Genomic DNA, 16,211 nt, shown 5'->3' with positions numbered 1-16,211 from the left:
TCCTAAGTTGAAGCCTTGAGGACACACACATAATACTATGTTCCACTGAGGATTTCTTTCAGGTAAAGACATTTAGAATTAGGTGTTCTGACTGCATTATACACTGCAGCTAATTGCAGCTTCCCATGCAGCCTTTTACCTGAACCCTAAGCATACACATTCATAAACATTACATTAACTGGGCTGTAATTGACAGGTAAGTAAAAGTGGGTTGTAATCTTAGGATGGAATTTAAAAGGGCATAAATGCACCCTGTTTCATTTCAGTGCCATGTTTGCCTCCATTTGCCTGCAAAAATTTGTACCCCTGACATCAGAAAACAGCTTGATTTTCAGTCGCAAGTTTCTAAGGAGTTTCTAAGGAGAAATCAGGAGGAAAACAGAATTAATTTTTCCCCTTTGTAAAAAAAACCCCACCAAAACCTCATATATATGAGTTTGCTTCAAAGCCCTAGTAATAAAAGTAAAGGGCTTTTTAGATTACAGTACAGTGGATAATCCTTAAGAACAAAATATACAATAACAAAATGTACTAATCAATATACCCTGAGAATTCAGATAATCTTCAAGTGAAAACGACTTTTCCACAATATTTTCATCCAGATAACCAGTTCTTGCAGCAGTGTGCTACACTGCTACCATTTTTATGCACAAGTTTTATTTTACCCAACATATTCTTGAACAGGACAACCTACAGCCATCATAGCTTTTTTTCCTCACCATGCTAAAAAATCTGAGGACTAATATATATCACTCATCATCACTCAGTGTGTGTTAGGTGAATATGTGAATGGTCTCATTGAAAGAGTACTGTATTGTGTTTGAGGTAACATCATCATCATCATCAAGTTTTATTGCGGCAAAAGCCAGTGACATTAAACACCACAAGATCAAACAAAAAGAAATCAACAACAACAACAGAAAAAAAAAAGATTACACAAGGGAACTTCGCAGTGTGCCATTCAACAGAAGAGATTTACGCTTCCTGATTACTAAAGTGTAAAATTTGGCCACCTCATATGATATTGAGCTTGAGGAGTCTTCCAGAAGGTATTTTCGTAGAATTTCGGGGGAGGATAACATCAGCAAATATGAAACTTCAACACATGTTCTTTGACCTGAAACGGCTGTTTAACATTATACAAATAATCAAGAGATGAAAAACACGTATCTGAGCTCACCCTGAGATTATCTGGCTAAAATTTTAAGAAAATAGGCATAAGTGTACAAATAATATTTGTATACTTTATTAGCCGTGTAGATTATCATAAAAACAACTATGCTGAATAGCTTCCAAGCAGAGTGAAGCTAACAATAACATCTTTATAAAGTGGTTGATGAAATGGAGATGAACTAAAATCATTTAAGATTTTCTAAACAGAAGACCTTCTAATTAACCCCCTAAAGAGTGCATCACTTTAGCAACAACTTCACTTTCAATGATAAACAGCACTTAGACATACAAGGTCCACCTATGCTAACCACGTGGCTCCCTTTTAACACCATATTATCCATGGGCAAACTGGAACAAGCCATCTTTAAGGAACTTGCCAACGAAGATGATACACAAAGTATATATTTGCAGTATGGACCAGTGGCATGGAAAGTGTGTGACAATTCAGGAACTGTATCAGTTCTGTTTATCCAGGAATCAATTTTTTATGCAATAGCACTACAGTGGTACCTTGGTTTGCAACCGCTTTGGATTACAACCGTTTTGGATTACAACCACGTCAAACCCAGAAGTGTTCCTTTTTTTGGATTACAACCAATTTTGGTTTTGCCCCATTGGCGAAAGCGCACCTTGGGTTACAACCTGTTTTGGTTTACAACCAGACCTCCGGAACGGATTATGGTTGTAAACCAAGGTACCACTGTACTGAAAAATGCACACCAAACAAAACAAGCTATACACTGATATTCATATCTGCTGAAACTGGGATTCCTGCCATCCGAAAACAAATCAAGTGCTCACAAATATTAAAAAGAAGTATTCTGAATATGCCATTATCCATAAAAGCCACAAAGCATCTGTCTATCCAAACAATCCATCTACTGTAAAGATAAAGAAGATACTAAGAAGGAGCACCCTAAGACTTGGGTGGCATACTTTTAATCTACTATCTCCTAAGTAAACCCCTTGCCAGCCACTTCACAATACCTTGAAAAAGCTAACAGAAAGCCTTATTTCATTCCACAAGTCTCCAAATGTCTGCCATCAACCCAGGGTCATATCACTGTGAATAAAGTCATTGAAATACCTGTGCTCATCTTGAAGAAATTGTTGCTTTCAAAAGCAGAATGACTGGCAAGAAATTCAAGAGAACGTTGTATGTTGTAGAAGGCAGATGTCACTGCCACACGCAATGCGTTGGAAAGACTACATAATTTTGCACCCATTTCAGAAATGGCAGGTCACCCATCACAACAAAAGAACTTGAATAACTGATAGAAAAGCATTTTAAACGTAGATACTACCTTTCAGACTTAGAAATATTTCCAACTGAGAGATCATCCAGTCATGACACCCCACTGGTCACACTAGAAGCAAGACATAACTCCTTAAGTCAGAGCATCCCAACATTCTATAGCCTTAATTTAAAGAACAACATTGGCAAGTGTATATGGTGTTTTGTTTTGTTTTGTTTCTAAAACATGATCTCCCTAAGAACTCTTTCTCTCCTTTGCATTCTTCGAATTACTACCTTGGTCCCCAGTATCTGGTCTGTTATGCAGATATATTATGCACAAAGTTGATCAAGTAAATATTAGTATATAGCATCAGATAAAAAAGTTTTGGCCTGCAATAACTTTTAATTTGTAATATTTTTAACTTTATCTGATGGTTATGTTTATCTTTCCTTTGTTGGACGCAACTCTTGAGTGTGTTTGCAGGAGTTAGATGTAAATAGCAAAGTATTGTTATTAATGTTCTTGTAATAACAAATACATTTGGCCTTAAGATGTAATGGGTAATTTTCTGCTTCTACATACTTAACTACCCTTTCAAACTAAATATACATAACACAAATCTTGCAGGTAACAAAATAAAAGAGGAAGGGAGAGAATTTTTGTTTTTTGTTTTCAATTGCATGTATAACTAAAGCCAAAACTAACAACATTATTTAAATATGAAGTACAGTATTGATTTCTTTAGATATGTGACCCCCGGCAAAGATTGCGAAAATGTAAAAAGATCCTCTAAAATATGTTGGAAATGTGAAGATAATGAAGGTATGTTTTTGCATATGTGGTGGACCTGTAAAAAGGCAAAAGACTTCTGGGAAATGATATATAATGAATTAAAAAAGATGTTTAAGAAAACTTTTCATAAAAAAACCTTAAGACTTTTTTGCTTGGAATAACGGGGGAATACCAAAGAATGTAAATAGACTATTTATGTATGCTACAATGGCTGCTAGAATGCTATTTGCCCAAAAGTGGAAAGAGGAGGGTGTACCAACGAAGGAAGAATTGATAATTAAGATGACACCAAGACAAGAAGAAATTCGAGAAAGATTGGAAGAAAATTATAGACTATGTTAAACAACACTGTAAATATGTCAAAACATTAGCAGGATTGGCGTAGCATTTATGAACTAATTTGATATTTTAGTTAAATATGAAGAAGCGAAAATTAATTGGAAAAGTAATTATATGCAAGGGGAAGAAATGAAAAAAAATTGGAAACCGGGGGGTGGCGGGAAGTCAAACAAGATGAATGGGAAAATGTTGTTATTTTTTTAAAAAAAATTGGAAAATAAAAAAGATTTTAAAAAGATTTCTTAATAGTGCATATGGTTTAAAAACCCACTGTTACCCAACCAACATATTAGGTATATTGGCTCCTAAATAGTATAGTTCCAGTAAAAGGATTTTCTTCTTCCATATAGATAATGACACCTTGAAATATATACAGCTGCTGACAATGAACATGAAATAATACAACCTTCTAATTCAGCATTCACTAGCTTTTTCTGTAAATCTTATGCTTAATCTTCAAGGCAGTTACTTTATGGGACCCTCCATGAGTGTCCCTGCACAGCAACCGAATTGATTGCTCTCTTTTTCTTGTTCAGGAAATACATACAATGCTCCATCAATTCCATGCCACCTGTTACCCTCACTGTGAAGTAACCTCCTAAAAACACAAATATGTCCTCCAAACAATATGTAAATCAAAAATGGAGCGACAGTTCTCTAGGTCTCCCTATACCCACAAATCCCTCCACATCACACTACATAAAAGAAAACATTAACTTATATAAGAAGATGTAAAATAAAGGAAAGAAAATGGACCACACAATTATTGTTATTACAAGAAAAAACATTGAACAGAGAAAAACTTAGACTGATTCATTTTGTTTTTCTAATATATGATAAAAGGCAAAAATACCAAAATGTGTGGGCCAGTGTCCTGCCATTCCATTACAAATCTTATGAATGTGATAGCAACAGGTTAGAAAGAGCTGAGAACTTAAGGATTAATAACCGAAATTACTTTTCAAAAGGGAAAAAAATGGATGAAGCGTGCGCGCGCACACTTTGCTTATTAGTGAGGATACCCATTTTTTTCACATGTCTCAATATTATATAAATGCAGCAGTAAAATTCAGAAATGATGCAGTCCTAATTAGATCTACTGTATAATGTGTAAACATTATGGCCAAAGAGATGCGAGTGTAACCTGAACACATCCACCATGCATGTATATCACTGGTGAAGGAGTATGCTAAGGTAAAACCAATATTCCTTGATGCATCATATTAAAGATCAAAAGCAGACTAAGGGATACAACCGTAAGTAGAAGGCATGAACTAGTGTTGTCACAACCGTTCAAATATCTCCCACAGTTCTGCAACCCATTTATCCATCCCCCCACCCAGCCACCCCCCAGAAAGTAGGTCAAAAAGAAAAGCAAGGAAATAATCACAGCGCAGCTATAAGCAAAACAGTGCAAATTGTCCTGCTTTCCACTGAACAGCTAAGCCTCAGTTATGATACCACACACTCACTGCACGGTTTGGGCAGAGTTTTTGTTCCAGAGATTGTTTGGTGCAAGTTCAGAGGATCACCCGCCCGCCCCCCAACCTCCAACCGCCGGCTGCTTCGCCTCAGCTGTCAGCACAGGGAAGAGGCAGGCTAGTCTTAACCTGTCGCCCCCGAGAAGTCTCCTCGACAGGCACCTTGGCACCCCGAAGTTCACCGGCGCTGTTCTTCCTGTGGGTGCTCTGGCGGCGAAAAGGCGCCAGGAGTTTGTCCTCGCCAGCGCGAGCCAGAGAGCCTTGCATATGTGCTGCACGTTCCAGAAGCCAGAACACCGTCGGCAAGCAGGCGGGGAGGCATTTTGGTCTCCCTTTGGGTGGTTTAAACTAATTTTAATACTATTTTTATATTTTTTTAAAAAACCCTAAATGCCTCCTCCGCCCGTCTCCCCACCGCCACCCCGGTCATCTTTTGGTACCCCTCTGACGGGGAAGCGAGTGTGCTGCACACCTCCCCACACCGCCTAGGTAAACAACCCACGCCAGTACCCACGGGTTTTTTGGGTAAGGGGGCCGAAAACGTTGCAGCACCACCTCGGCGTCCCTTGGCTACTCGCCTCCCCCCCCCCCCCCGCCCGGGAGTATCTTACCTTTGCCGCTATCCTTCCTAGCGGAGGCGGCAGTGGCAGCGGCGGCGGCGGCGCGCGCTCCCTCTCCGCCTGCCCGCCCCGCGCGCCCCGAAACGAGGCTCCCTCGCTGCTTCCGCCGGAGAGGCGAAAAGGCGCTTTCTTTTCTGCGCCTCCCGACTAGCGCTCGTTGTTGCTCCTCCACCTGATGCTCCCCCAGCAGCGCCCAGCGGCAGCAGCAGCCGCGTCGGTCTCTCCTCCGCGGCGCCTCTTCGTGAGCAGCAGCGGCAACAGCGGCACCTAAGGCTGCCTTAGAGCTCTGCCAGGCTGCCCAAAGCAGCGCGCTGAACGGCAGCGTAACACAGTTGGTGTGTGTGTGTGAAGGAGGGGAGAGGGCGGGACACCACTTGTCGAGGCTGCTCTGCTCAGCCAGGCAGCTCCAGGCGCTGACAGACCCTCTCCAAGCATGCAAACACCAGTTGCGCCCTGGTCAGTGGGGACGGCAGAGAGCTCGCGTTGCTCTGGGAGGAAGGGGTGGGGGAGAGAAATATTAAATCTCAGGCAGGAGGCTGAAAGATTAGCTTCAGAGATCCGTGGGGGCACAAATGATCTTCTACCCCTTCTTCAATGAGCAAGGGGCGTACTAGCCGTCAGGCAAGGGAAGTCATAAAATGGGGCCTACACGGGATGTTATATATCGCAATGTAGTCTGCACCGCTTTGTCAGACTTCAGTACTCGTCCTTACAAGCTGTTTAGAAGTTTCTCAAATAAGAAGTGTTTGTCTGTGGCCATATTTGCCCAAACTGATACTTCACTGCACATGACATTCCTGTGTTTTTCTCATAAAATTTGCACACCGTCATTATTTGAACATTACCCATTTCCACCTGCAATTTCCTACAAGGAGGTGGTCTTGTGAAAGAGAGGAGGTTTCTCTGTTTGCCCAAACCTGAATAGCCTGTATTTGCTTTACATAGTACAGTATTTTACATAGCACACATTTGCACAGTTGTTTCTTGCCACACACAAATTGTTTTACATGCACATGCGGTATGTACTAAAGGTTTGAAACCAGATTGATTTCCTTATCTCGCCCTAGAAGCCCCACAGTTTTGTACAGTATGCAACAATTCTTAACTGGATATTCTTTGTCCCTTCATGTGACTACAGTTCCCAGGATTTATACTGATATGAGACAGAAACTGAATGAACATATATTCCAGCTAGCAATAAAAGAGGTAAGGCAAAGCAGCATTTGACCATAAAACTGATAGGTCCAATCTCCTTCCACTCCTCCAAGAATGCTACTTCTATAAACCATTTCCGCAAGGGAGGAAGAGGGGCTGTTTTTACAACTGGGCAAGGCTTGAGCAGGCCCTCTGCATAGGGCCAGTGGTGGCCACCACACATGCTGACCTGGGCCTCCATCAGGCACTACCACCCCCAGTTCTGCTCCTTAGTAGTGCTGCAGTTGCCAGTTACTCAGCCTATCCTGGACGGGATTACCTTGTAGTGTTTTGAGGGTGGAGGCCAGGGTATGCCATGTTATATCACCCAAAACTTGGCTGGTGCAGACTGGAGCTGAGTGAGCCCTTGGCACTCATCGCAAAAGCTCTGGTGCCATCAAGTAAGCCCATTCAGGGTGAGTGGGTGAATCACTGGCAGTTCTGTGGCTGCAGCACTGCCTGTGGGAGCAAGAGTTGGTTGGCACTGGTAGCAACAGTGGTGGGTAAGCATTGATAAAGGCTGGTTCAGTGGGGGAAACAGGGTACTGCCCCACCAACCTCAGTCCACCTTCAGCCAGCTTCCAGACTTACAACAAATCTGGGTGATGGAACTGCTTGTCAGCTTCCTCATCCATTGTCTCAAAATCCAGCCACAGTATACATTTAAAGCAGTACCATATCACTTTAAATAGTCATGGCTTCCTAGGAACTGTTGTTTGTTAGGGTTGCTGAGGGTTGTTTGGACACCCCTATTCCCCTCAGAGAGTTATAATTCCCAGGATTCCCTGGGAAGAGGGATTGATTGTTAAACCACTGTGGCAAAAGATGTTGCGAGGTCTGTGGACTGAGCATGCTATGATGTCAGTGAAGCAAGGCATGAGATTCTACAAGGACCTACTTCACTGAAAGACAATACGATTGCAACTTTCAAGTGCTATTCACAGGAAAAAATCCTAAAAGGCCTTGTCCATGGAATATAGAGGAATAATTACAAATATAGAATTCTCCATCTGAGAGGTGGATTGGGGATTATCTGATGTCTTTAATGGGAAACTGTGGTGAGAGTCCTAAGCAAAGGTGATCAAAGCCATCTGTTTGTTGTTGACAGAAGAGTGCCTCCCAGCGAGGACTGATGAAGAGGTGTTGTTGTTTTTAGCAGTTTATGCAATCAAACTGCTGTGAAACATGCTATGAAATTTTTTACCACTTTAAGTTCTTATGCACCTTATAGCATAGTAGTATTAATTGCTATTTATTTTACAATATATGATCAAGCTTCTAGGAACTATGAGCACAGTTCTTTTAGCCCCTATGAAAATTTGTTAATTTTGTACAATTTGGTTTAGTACTGCCATGCAGTGGCTGTTAGAAATATTATAGTTGCCATGAGGTTACATTAGGATGATCATTATATTTGTTATTAATTGTTATGTTTTAACTGAAGGACAGTTTGTTTTATGATGGTTTTAAGTGTTATTTATTTAACTTGAGTTATTTATTTACTTATATTTGATACTGTAATGATGTATTGATTTTTATTTCTGCTGTAAGCCACTTTAAGCATATTTATATGGCAGGAAGAAACAAGAGATACAAACCCTTCTCCTTCCTCTTGCCCTCTCTCTCTTTGCTCTCTTTTTCAACCAACAGTTAAAGCAGACATGTCACTGCTTGCTTCAGCTCCAGGCTCAAAATATAAGTATTTTGCCTGTATAGTTTTTACTGCTGCCTTTGCTGTGAACCAATGCAAGACTATCAAGTAAGTAAATCATATTTTAAACTTACTTTACAAATTGTTTTTTGTTTTTGTTTTTTTTGTTAAGTGAGGTAAGAAGGGGGAAGCCAGCTTACTTCGTTAGTTGGACTTGCTCAAAAGTCAGGTTTTGCAGCCTAATTCCCAAAGCTTCTATTTTGCTGCCAAGGATGAGATTTTAAAACCCTCTTTAACCTACACACACGAAGAGGAAAATTGTAGTTAATATACCCTCTCATACTCATCAAACCCACCCCACAGAAGTCAAATTTAACTTCCTATAGTAGTCTGATAGCGACCATTTTACATGCGTCCAAAATTGATGCACAGTCACATACTTCTTGTTGCTGATCCGGAAGTTGCCCGAAAACAGGGGTGGGGCTGAACAGGGAAAGCTTATGTACACTTCGCCGAAACACACGGGGCAGGAATGGAACCCCTGTGCAAAATGGTCGCCGCCTGTATAAGAAAGAAGTCCATAATTGCTAGAATGAAGAGGGATCTCAGAATTTCCTATTCATTTTTGAAAGCTGTTCATTTTTTTGCTCTGCATTTCTGCATCTCTTAAGATATCATAACGAAATCATGCATAACGATTCCTAAAGTCAAGAAGCAGGGTTTCATCTATGTTTTGATACAATTGGACACCATTTTGAATCAAAGTGGTGGACTGAAACTTAAAAATTGCACCGACTTTAACCACTGATTTTTTAAAAATGCACTGATTTTCCCACCTTAGAATTCTGAGTAATGCTGGGTTTGAGGCTGCTAGTATCTTGAATAAAGAGAATAAAATGTTCTTTGGGAAATTATTTTAAAACATTGCTTCTGTGGATACTCTCAGCGCAATCACTTGCCAACAAGAGCAAAAAGCTACCATCCTTTTTGCACACTGATGGAACATCCATCATAGCCTACATTTGCTCAGGCTACACCACTCTGAAAAGAACAGATGATGCTACCAAGTCTGAAGGAGCCCTGGTCCAAGTGTCCTCTGCCCCCCTGCCCCATACTGCTGTGTTCCTGCTGCTACTTTCCCCACTGCAACACTGGTGACTTTGCTCCCACTCTGTTTACCAGGTGGCAGTGGGAAGAGGTCTCTCTTTCATATATATATATATATATATATATATATATATATATATATGCTTTCGTAGATTTTCACGGGTACAGGAATGCAGGTTTTGGTGTCCTCGGGTGTCTTCCCGTGTAAAAGTTGGGGTGTCTAGGCGACGTTTCGACGAGGTCTCACTCGTCATCTTCAGGCTGGTGCTTTCGGCTTCTTGTTACTGGAACAGAGCTATATATATATATATATTTACTTACACCCATGGTTGGGTGGCTGGGCATGCTCAACAATAAAGTGCTGGTCAGTATTGGGGAATGAAGATGGTGGGCAGGCCAGGACAGTGATGCTTGAAAAATAATTAAAGTAGCAGGTCCTGCATTCATTAAAAAATAAATAAATGCATAATTAATATGACATGAAATATTCTGATGAAGACTGAAGCAATTATGTCGATGTGAACTGTCGTAGATTAAAAAAACACAAAGCAGGTAGGGTGATGGCAATGCCACAGAAGCAACTTGTCATCAGGGCACAAAACACCTCTTCTGCCTCTGCAGAAGTTTAATTGGAAGCTACAAAGCAGACTCTTGCTAATTCTCCCATATTAATTAGGAACCCTGCTGTGGATTTTCAGATTATGCACATTAGTGAATAAACAAACAAGCTTGAATCATCATTACAATCCAGGAAGTCATGCTACAGAGAGCATTTTGTGCTCATTTGGGTTAGTGTCAATTAGTGTTGTTTATGGGGGAAATGTGCTTATATATTGGTAAATAGGCATTAGGGATGATTTTTTGTTTGTTTAAGTAATGGGCTCTCTAATCTCAGAATTTCAGTTGATGTAGTATTTTGTAGCAGTTTTGCAAACAGGATTTTATCCGTGTGTGTGTGTGTGTATGTGTGTGTGTCCCTAAGTAGACTGCACCCATTAGAATTGGAGGACTGTATATATATTCCACCACAGAATTTGGTACCAAGGGCAAAATCCTCCATTCTGACAATCCCAGTGTTCATAATTATACAAAAGTTCTTAACCACAAAGAAGAGCTTAAAGTCTGTGAGCAATGCTAAGGTGAAGTCTCCATATCTAGAGTGGGATTCAGTATTTTTAGTGAATGTAAGAACAAACAGCAAGCTATGTAGTTAAGTAATTTTTGACTCTGAACAACTTGGAGATATCTTACTACCCTTTCCTATTACTGGATCATTTATGGGGGGAAATTGAATATCACTGATCCTGGTATATAGGTGCTCAGAAAATTTCTATTGCTCAGTAGTTTTTTGTATGTGACTTTAATCAATGTACGGTAATATCCACTGTGTTTCTGCCACCCACACGTGTGCTGATATTCTCAAAGAGTTGGTAGGAAGTGTTATTAAAGCTGGAATGATTAAGCATGTGAAAAAAAACCAGTCTTGTAGAATAGGGATCTTAATTGCTTCTGCAAAGAGGCATGCTGCTTCACTACTAAAAAAGGCCCTCCAATTGCAGAGGGGTAGACAAACAAAAAAAGGACTTCTGAATTTGGAGAAGAAGAGAGGTATCATTGGCAGAGGTCTGAGTCCCAGGCTATGTCCATGCAATACATTTTAGGCTGGCCCCTCAAGCATCCTGAACTGTGTAGTTTGTTAAGGTTTCTGGAAATTAGAGTTCTTTGGGGAGTAAACTACAGTTACTAAGATTCTTTGTGGGACTGTGAGACATCACATGCTTAAAATGTATTATGAGGATGTGGCCTCGTCCTTGGTGCTGGGCTCTGGAACTGTTACTCCTTCCCCCTTTTTAAAATATCGACATGAAATCAATTTCATATCAAGTGACAGAAAATGCAGTGACCGAAGGGCTTTGCATTGTCTTTGCTATGTGCCCTACATCAGATAAATAGTTTAAAATAAAATAAGGAAATCTGATCAAAAGAGGATTTAGGGGTAAAAAAAAGTATTGTTCTGCAAATTGATAGACACACACAATTCAACATTAAGTTCAACTGCAGAAGCTGGAAATTAAAACTGGAAGCTGAATGTTGCATTTCAGGCCTAGTTTTAATTACCGTATTTTTCGCCCTATAGGATGCACCGTCCCATAAGGTGCACCTAGTTTTTTGGGGGGGGAAATAAAGGGGGGGAATTATTTCCCCCCAGGCGCGGGGCTGGGGTGGGGGAAGCCCGAGCTTTCCCCGACCCCAGCCCCCAAACAGGCAGCTCTCTGCAAGCCGTGGGAGCCCAGCACTGGCTCCCGCTGCTTGTGGAGAGGTGCGCAAAGCCTGGAGAGCAAGATGGGTCGGTGCGCACCGACCCCTCTCGCTCCCCAGGTTTCAGCGAAAGCCTGCATTTACCCCATAGGACGCACACACATTTCCCCTTCATTTTTGGAGGGGAAAAACTGTGTCCTATAAGGCAAAAAATACGGTATTTATTTTGGCAACATGAAAAAAAAATCATGCAACACAGGCTGTGCTTTCTTCACTGCCAATGCATTTTCTTTAATGTGAACAGACCTGAATATTTATAGTTTTATTGATAGTAATTCCTTTGTAGTACAAACCTAGCCCAGAACTTCTTTGTTATGCTGTTTGTAAAAACCTAAAACTTGGATTGTCTCAGATGTTGTGATTCAAACTGCATGTCTAAATAAAAAGGATTTTTTCTTTAGAAGTAAATGACAGAAAGGAGCATATTAAGACGGGCTCTGTTTTTCAGTACAAGTGGGGTCCTACAGCAGAATCTTTGCAGTGTATCTCTAATCCATGCACAGGGTGTTCCTGTTCAGGAGTCCAGGTGGCCTCAGGCAAGAGCCTTTCCTGCTGTTCAGGCTTCTTCAGAAGAGAGGTTTTCCTGTGAATGACAATGGGGTAAGGTACATCTCTGGAGAATGATGGGAAGCAGGCCCATGCAGAGCTTGTCTGAGGCCCAGGGTGGGAGTTTTGTTAGAATGAAGTTATAAACTCAAAACAAAAAAACAGCCAGTCCCTAGCAGGGTCCCCCTATTAGCTTAGCCTTCCGAGGCCTGGGACAAGTATAGCCAGCTGCCCCCCGCCCCTTTGCATGGGAAGAGTTCTTCCTCTTCTCCATTCTTCTCTCCTGAAACATCCCGCTTTACCGCAAGTAGGTATGGGGGAGAATTTTCAATTCTGTATGCATTTAAAAGCAAACCTACTTAATTTTCTTTTTTGAATATTTTTTATTAAGAATTTCAACATAGCAATTTATCAAAAAAAAACATCATCTTCATTTCCCCCCCATTTTCCCCTCCCCCCTCCCCAAGAAAAAAAAAGCCCAACTTTCCCACCCCAGTCCAGACTTCCCTCAGTTCCTCTCTCTGGTTTTTCAGCACATGTTATTCTCTGCATATTATAAAATTGTAAAGATCCTTAATTTATCTATCTATATGTTACCAATAAAAAGTTTGTGTATGTTTATTCAAAACCTGCCAAGGAGTCCAGTTCATTTTGTTGTTTCTTTAAGTACTTTGTAAAAGGTTCCCATTCTTCTTTAAAGTCACAGTTGTCCTTATCACGTAGTTTGTGTGTCAATTTTGCCAATTCCGCACAGTCCATCAGTTTCTCTTGCCACAGTTCTTTGGTCGGGATTTCTTCGTTCTTCCATCCTCATGCTATTAAGACTCTTGCTGCCATTGTCGCGTACATGAAGATGTTTTTCAATTTCCTTGGCAGGTCTTTTCCTACAATCCCTAACCAAAACGCTTTAGGCTTTTCTACAAATGTTAATTGGAACATTTTCTTCAACTCATTGTATATCATTTCCCATAATTTTTTTATTTTACTACAATCCCACCACATATGGTAAAATACTTAATTTCCATTTTCTGAAACTCTGCCAATTGAAGCCATTTTTCTAAATTGTCACTTCTCTGAATTTTGCAAGGTACTTCTCCAGCCAGGGTATAACTTGCATATACTAGTGTAGGGTGGTCCATCTTTTCATACCAAGTGGACTTCAAGAGTGGTTTGACATGGAACCACCCCGTGCTAGGGTATAACTGCTTAAAAGTGCATAAACTAGTGAAAATGAAAGATTTGCCACTTCCGAAATGTAAGGACAAGTTTTTTTAATATCATAGGATTTGTTCTGCTAGCCCTAATTCCCATCCGCTTTCTGGATACCCTTATAAACTGTAAGAGGCATGAGGTCAATTCATTCTTTTCCCTCTTCCTCCATAGATCTAGAGCACTCTTCAGCAGTCATGCTTTATCCCAAAGAATCCTGATAACTATAGTTTATGGAGGGTGCTAAGAATTGTTGAGTGACTCCTCAGAGAAGAGAACATTTTGTTCCTTTCTCACCTGCTTGCAACCATAGCATTAACTGATAGACTCACACAAGCTGTCCAAAATCTAGTTATTTTAGACACCTTTTTTCCTCTCTGCGATAGAAGACTTAGAGCTGTTGCTTATAGAAAACAGCAGAAAAACCCAGGAATTTAGTATGGCTGTGATTGGGCAGTTATATATCCTCTAGGTCTGGGCAATGTCCAGGGCCGACAGTATATTGTAGGTGCGGCTTGCCTGCCAATTTTGTTTTTTAATAACTTTATGTTATTATGTTATTATACTAGGTACTGCCATACCTCTGCTGCTTGGTTTTTAATAGAATGTTGGCAGCTACTTCGTGTGTGTGTGTGTGTTTGGTTTCATATAAAACTTTCAGTCTCTGCCATTTTGACAGTATTTCAGATGGAGCAACTAATGGAATGTTTAGGAGTATAATAAACAAACTTATGGGCAGGATATTTATTTTACAATAGATTTTCTCCCATACCATGAGAGAGAGAAGAAATTCCGAAATTCCAGTTCTTTCTCCTACTCATGAAATAGCTTTCAGTAATCAATCAATCAATCAATCAATCAATCTTTACTCTATCTTCCAATTTATTTGTAACTCATATTCCCAAATATTTAATTCTATGTTCATTTCTCCATGGTATTTTGGTTATCCCTTGAACATCTTTTAAATTTTCATTCAAAACATTATAACGTAGCCACTGTGCTATCTTATAATTTATTTTATAGCCTGATATTTCGCTGTAACCTTATGACTTATTTATAAGATTTCTGGGAATGAGACACAGGGATTATATTAGTATCCAAAGAGCCATATTGGATCCTATGAATGTGTATGTTTTCTGTTATTGCTATAGTCCAAGGTTAAATGATCAGAAGGTCTGCAGTTCGAATCCCTGCAACGGGGTGAGCTCCCGTTGTTCGGTTCCAGCTCCTGCCCACCTAGCAATTCGAAAGCACGTCAAAGTGCATGTAGATAAATAGGTACCACTCCAGCGGGAAAATAAACAGCGTTTCTGTGTGCTACTCTGGTTCGCCAGAAGCGGCTTAGTCATGCTAGCCACATGACCCGGAAGCTGTACGTGGACAAACACCGGCTCCCTCGGCCTATAGAGTGAGATGAGCGCACAACCCCAGAGTCGTCCGTGACTGGACCTAACGGTCAGGGGTACCTTTACGGATAAATGACAGTAGCAAAGAGCAGAGGGTATAAAGGGCATCCCTGTCTAGTTCCTCTAGATAAATTTCTTTACAAACTTATATACAACTGCATTCTGAGGGGCTCCCATTAATATGTAGAAACATTTAGCTTATTTTTGGATTGTCCTCTTAAAAACTGATACGTATTCAATCACCTGTTAATTATCAATGATACTGTAATGATACTAAGGACATCACATTTGTCTGCAATCTACTTGTTTCTTATTTATAGGACTCCATTTTATATTACTGGGATGTAGTTACAGTGCAACCAGTCAGGAGTATGGGAAGTACCTGTGAAAAATGTCGGTATTTTCAACATCTCAGTCCTATACACATTTACCTGAAAATAAGTTCCACTGAACTCCATAAGTAAGCAACTAAGGATGCGGAAGAAATTTGATTCAGTTCACATTCAAAGGTGAATCTATCAAATTCACACTTTCTGAAATATGTGAACCAAAGCACAGCTATCCTTCAAAATTCACATTTCCAAATTTCACGATACAGTTCTCATACAAACAGTGTTTAGAATTATGCACATATCGGGGAAGTGTGTGTAAAAAGAAATATATTAGTCAAAATAACATACAAAAATACATTATATTGGAGAAATTCCCTGCACAAAACTCTACATTGATTAAAATTGCATGCAAAATGTCTTTATGAGGGGGAGATCTCATTAAAATGCAATGAATTTTCATAAGGATTTTTTAATAAATAAATAAATCACAAATTGCTGAGGGAAATGTGGAGAATTAGATTTCAGACTGGAGAAACTGAGGTAACCAAAATCAACAGATCCTTTCATCGCTAACTGACAGCACTAAACCTGTTGTTAATGCTACTTGCTTGTAAATAAGGTATTGTTCAATCTTTCATTACAATTAGAATTATTTCATTTTTAAGGCAAATATTTGAAACTGAGAAGTGCTTCAAATTCTGGCTTGGATTTCACTCCTATATTGAAATACTTTTGATGGCAATGAATTCCAGAAGAGTATCCATGTTATTCTGCTGCAACACAAATGGACAACAGGTCTGTGCC

General features: G+C 40.2%; 1 protein-coding gene and 1 long non-coding RNA gene across 5 annotated transcripts in view; one reads left to right on the top strand and one right to left on the bottom strand.

Moving 5' to 3' along the window:
- Positions 1-5,769, bottom strand: part of PDE4B (phosphodiesterase 4B) — a 250,155-nt gene extending 244,386 nt beyond the window's left edge. Inside the window, exon 1 of the mRNA XM_081915774.1 lies at positions 5,635-5,769. The gene's annotated coding sequence lies outside the window, so the exon portion shown is untranslated. The remainder of the gene's footprint in view (positions 1-5,634) is intronic.
- Positions 5,770-5,878: 109 nt separating this feature from the next.
- The window catches only part of LOC309372368, a 66,743-nt gene continuing 56,410 nt past the window's right edge, over positions 5,879-16,211 (top strand). Inside the window, exons 1-5 of one of the 4 annotated variants that reach the window (XR_014169464.1) lie at positions 5,971-6,099; positions 6,782-6,849; positions 8,488-8,596; positions 12,363-12,519; positions 16,073-16,202. This is a non-coding gene — a long non-coding RNA (uncharacterized lncRNA). Of the gene's footprint in view, positions 6,100-6,781; positions 6,850-8,487; positions 8,597-12,362; positions 12,520-16,072; positions 16,203-16,211 lie in introns of all 4 variants that reach the window. The other 3 variants (XR_014169461.1, XR_014169463.1, XR_014169462.1) reach the window with 3 other exon arrangements.

Source organism: Podarcis melisellensis (assembly GCF_964234715.1).
Source record: "Podarcis melisellensis genome assembly, chromosome: 6".
In the NCBI taxonomy this organism is placed as follows: domain Eukaryota; kingdom Metazoa; phylum Chordata; class Lepidosauria; order Squamata; family Lacertidae; genus Podarcis; species Podarcis melisellensis.
The sequence above is the reverse complement of the archived record's forward strand: the minus strand, read 5'-3'. Positions and strand labels throughout refer to the sequence as shown.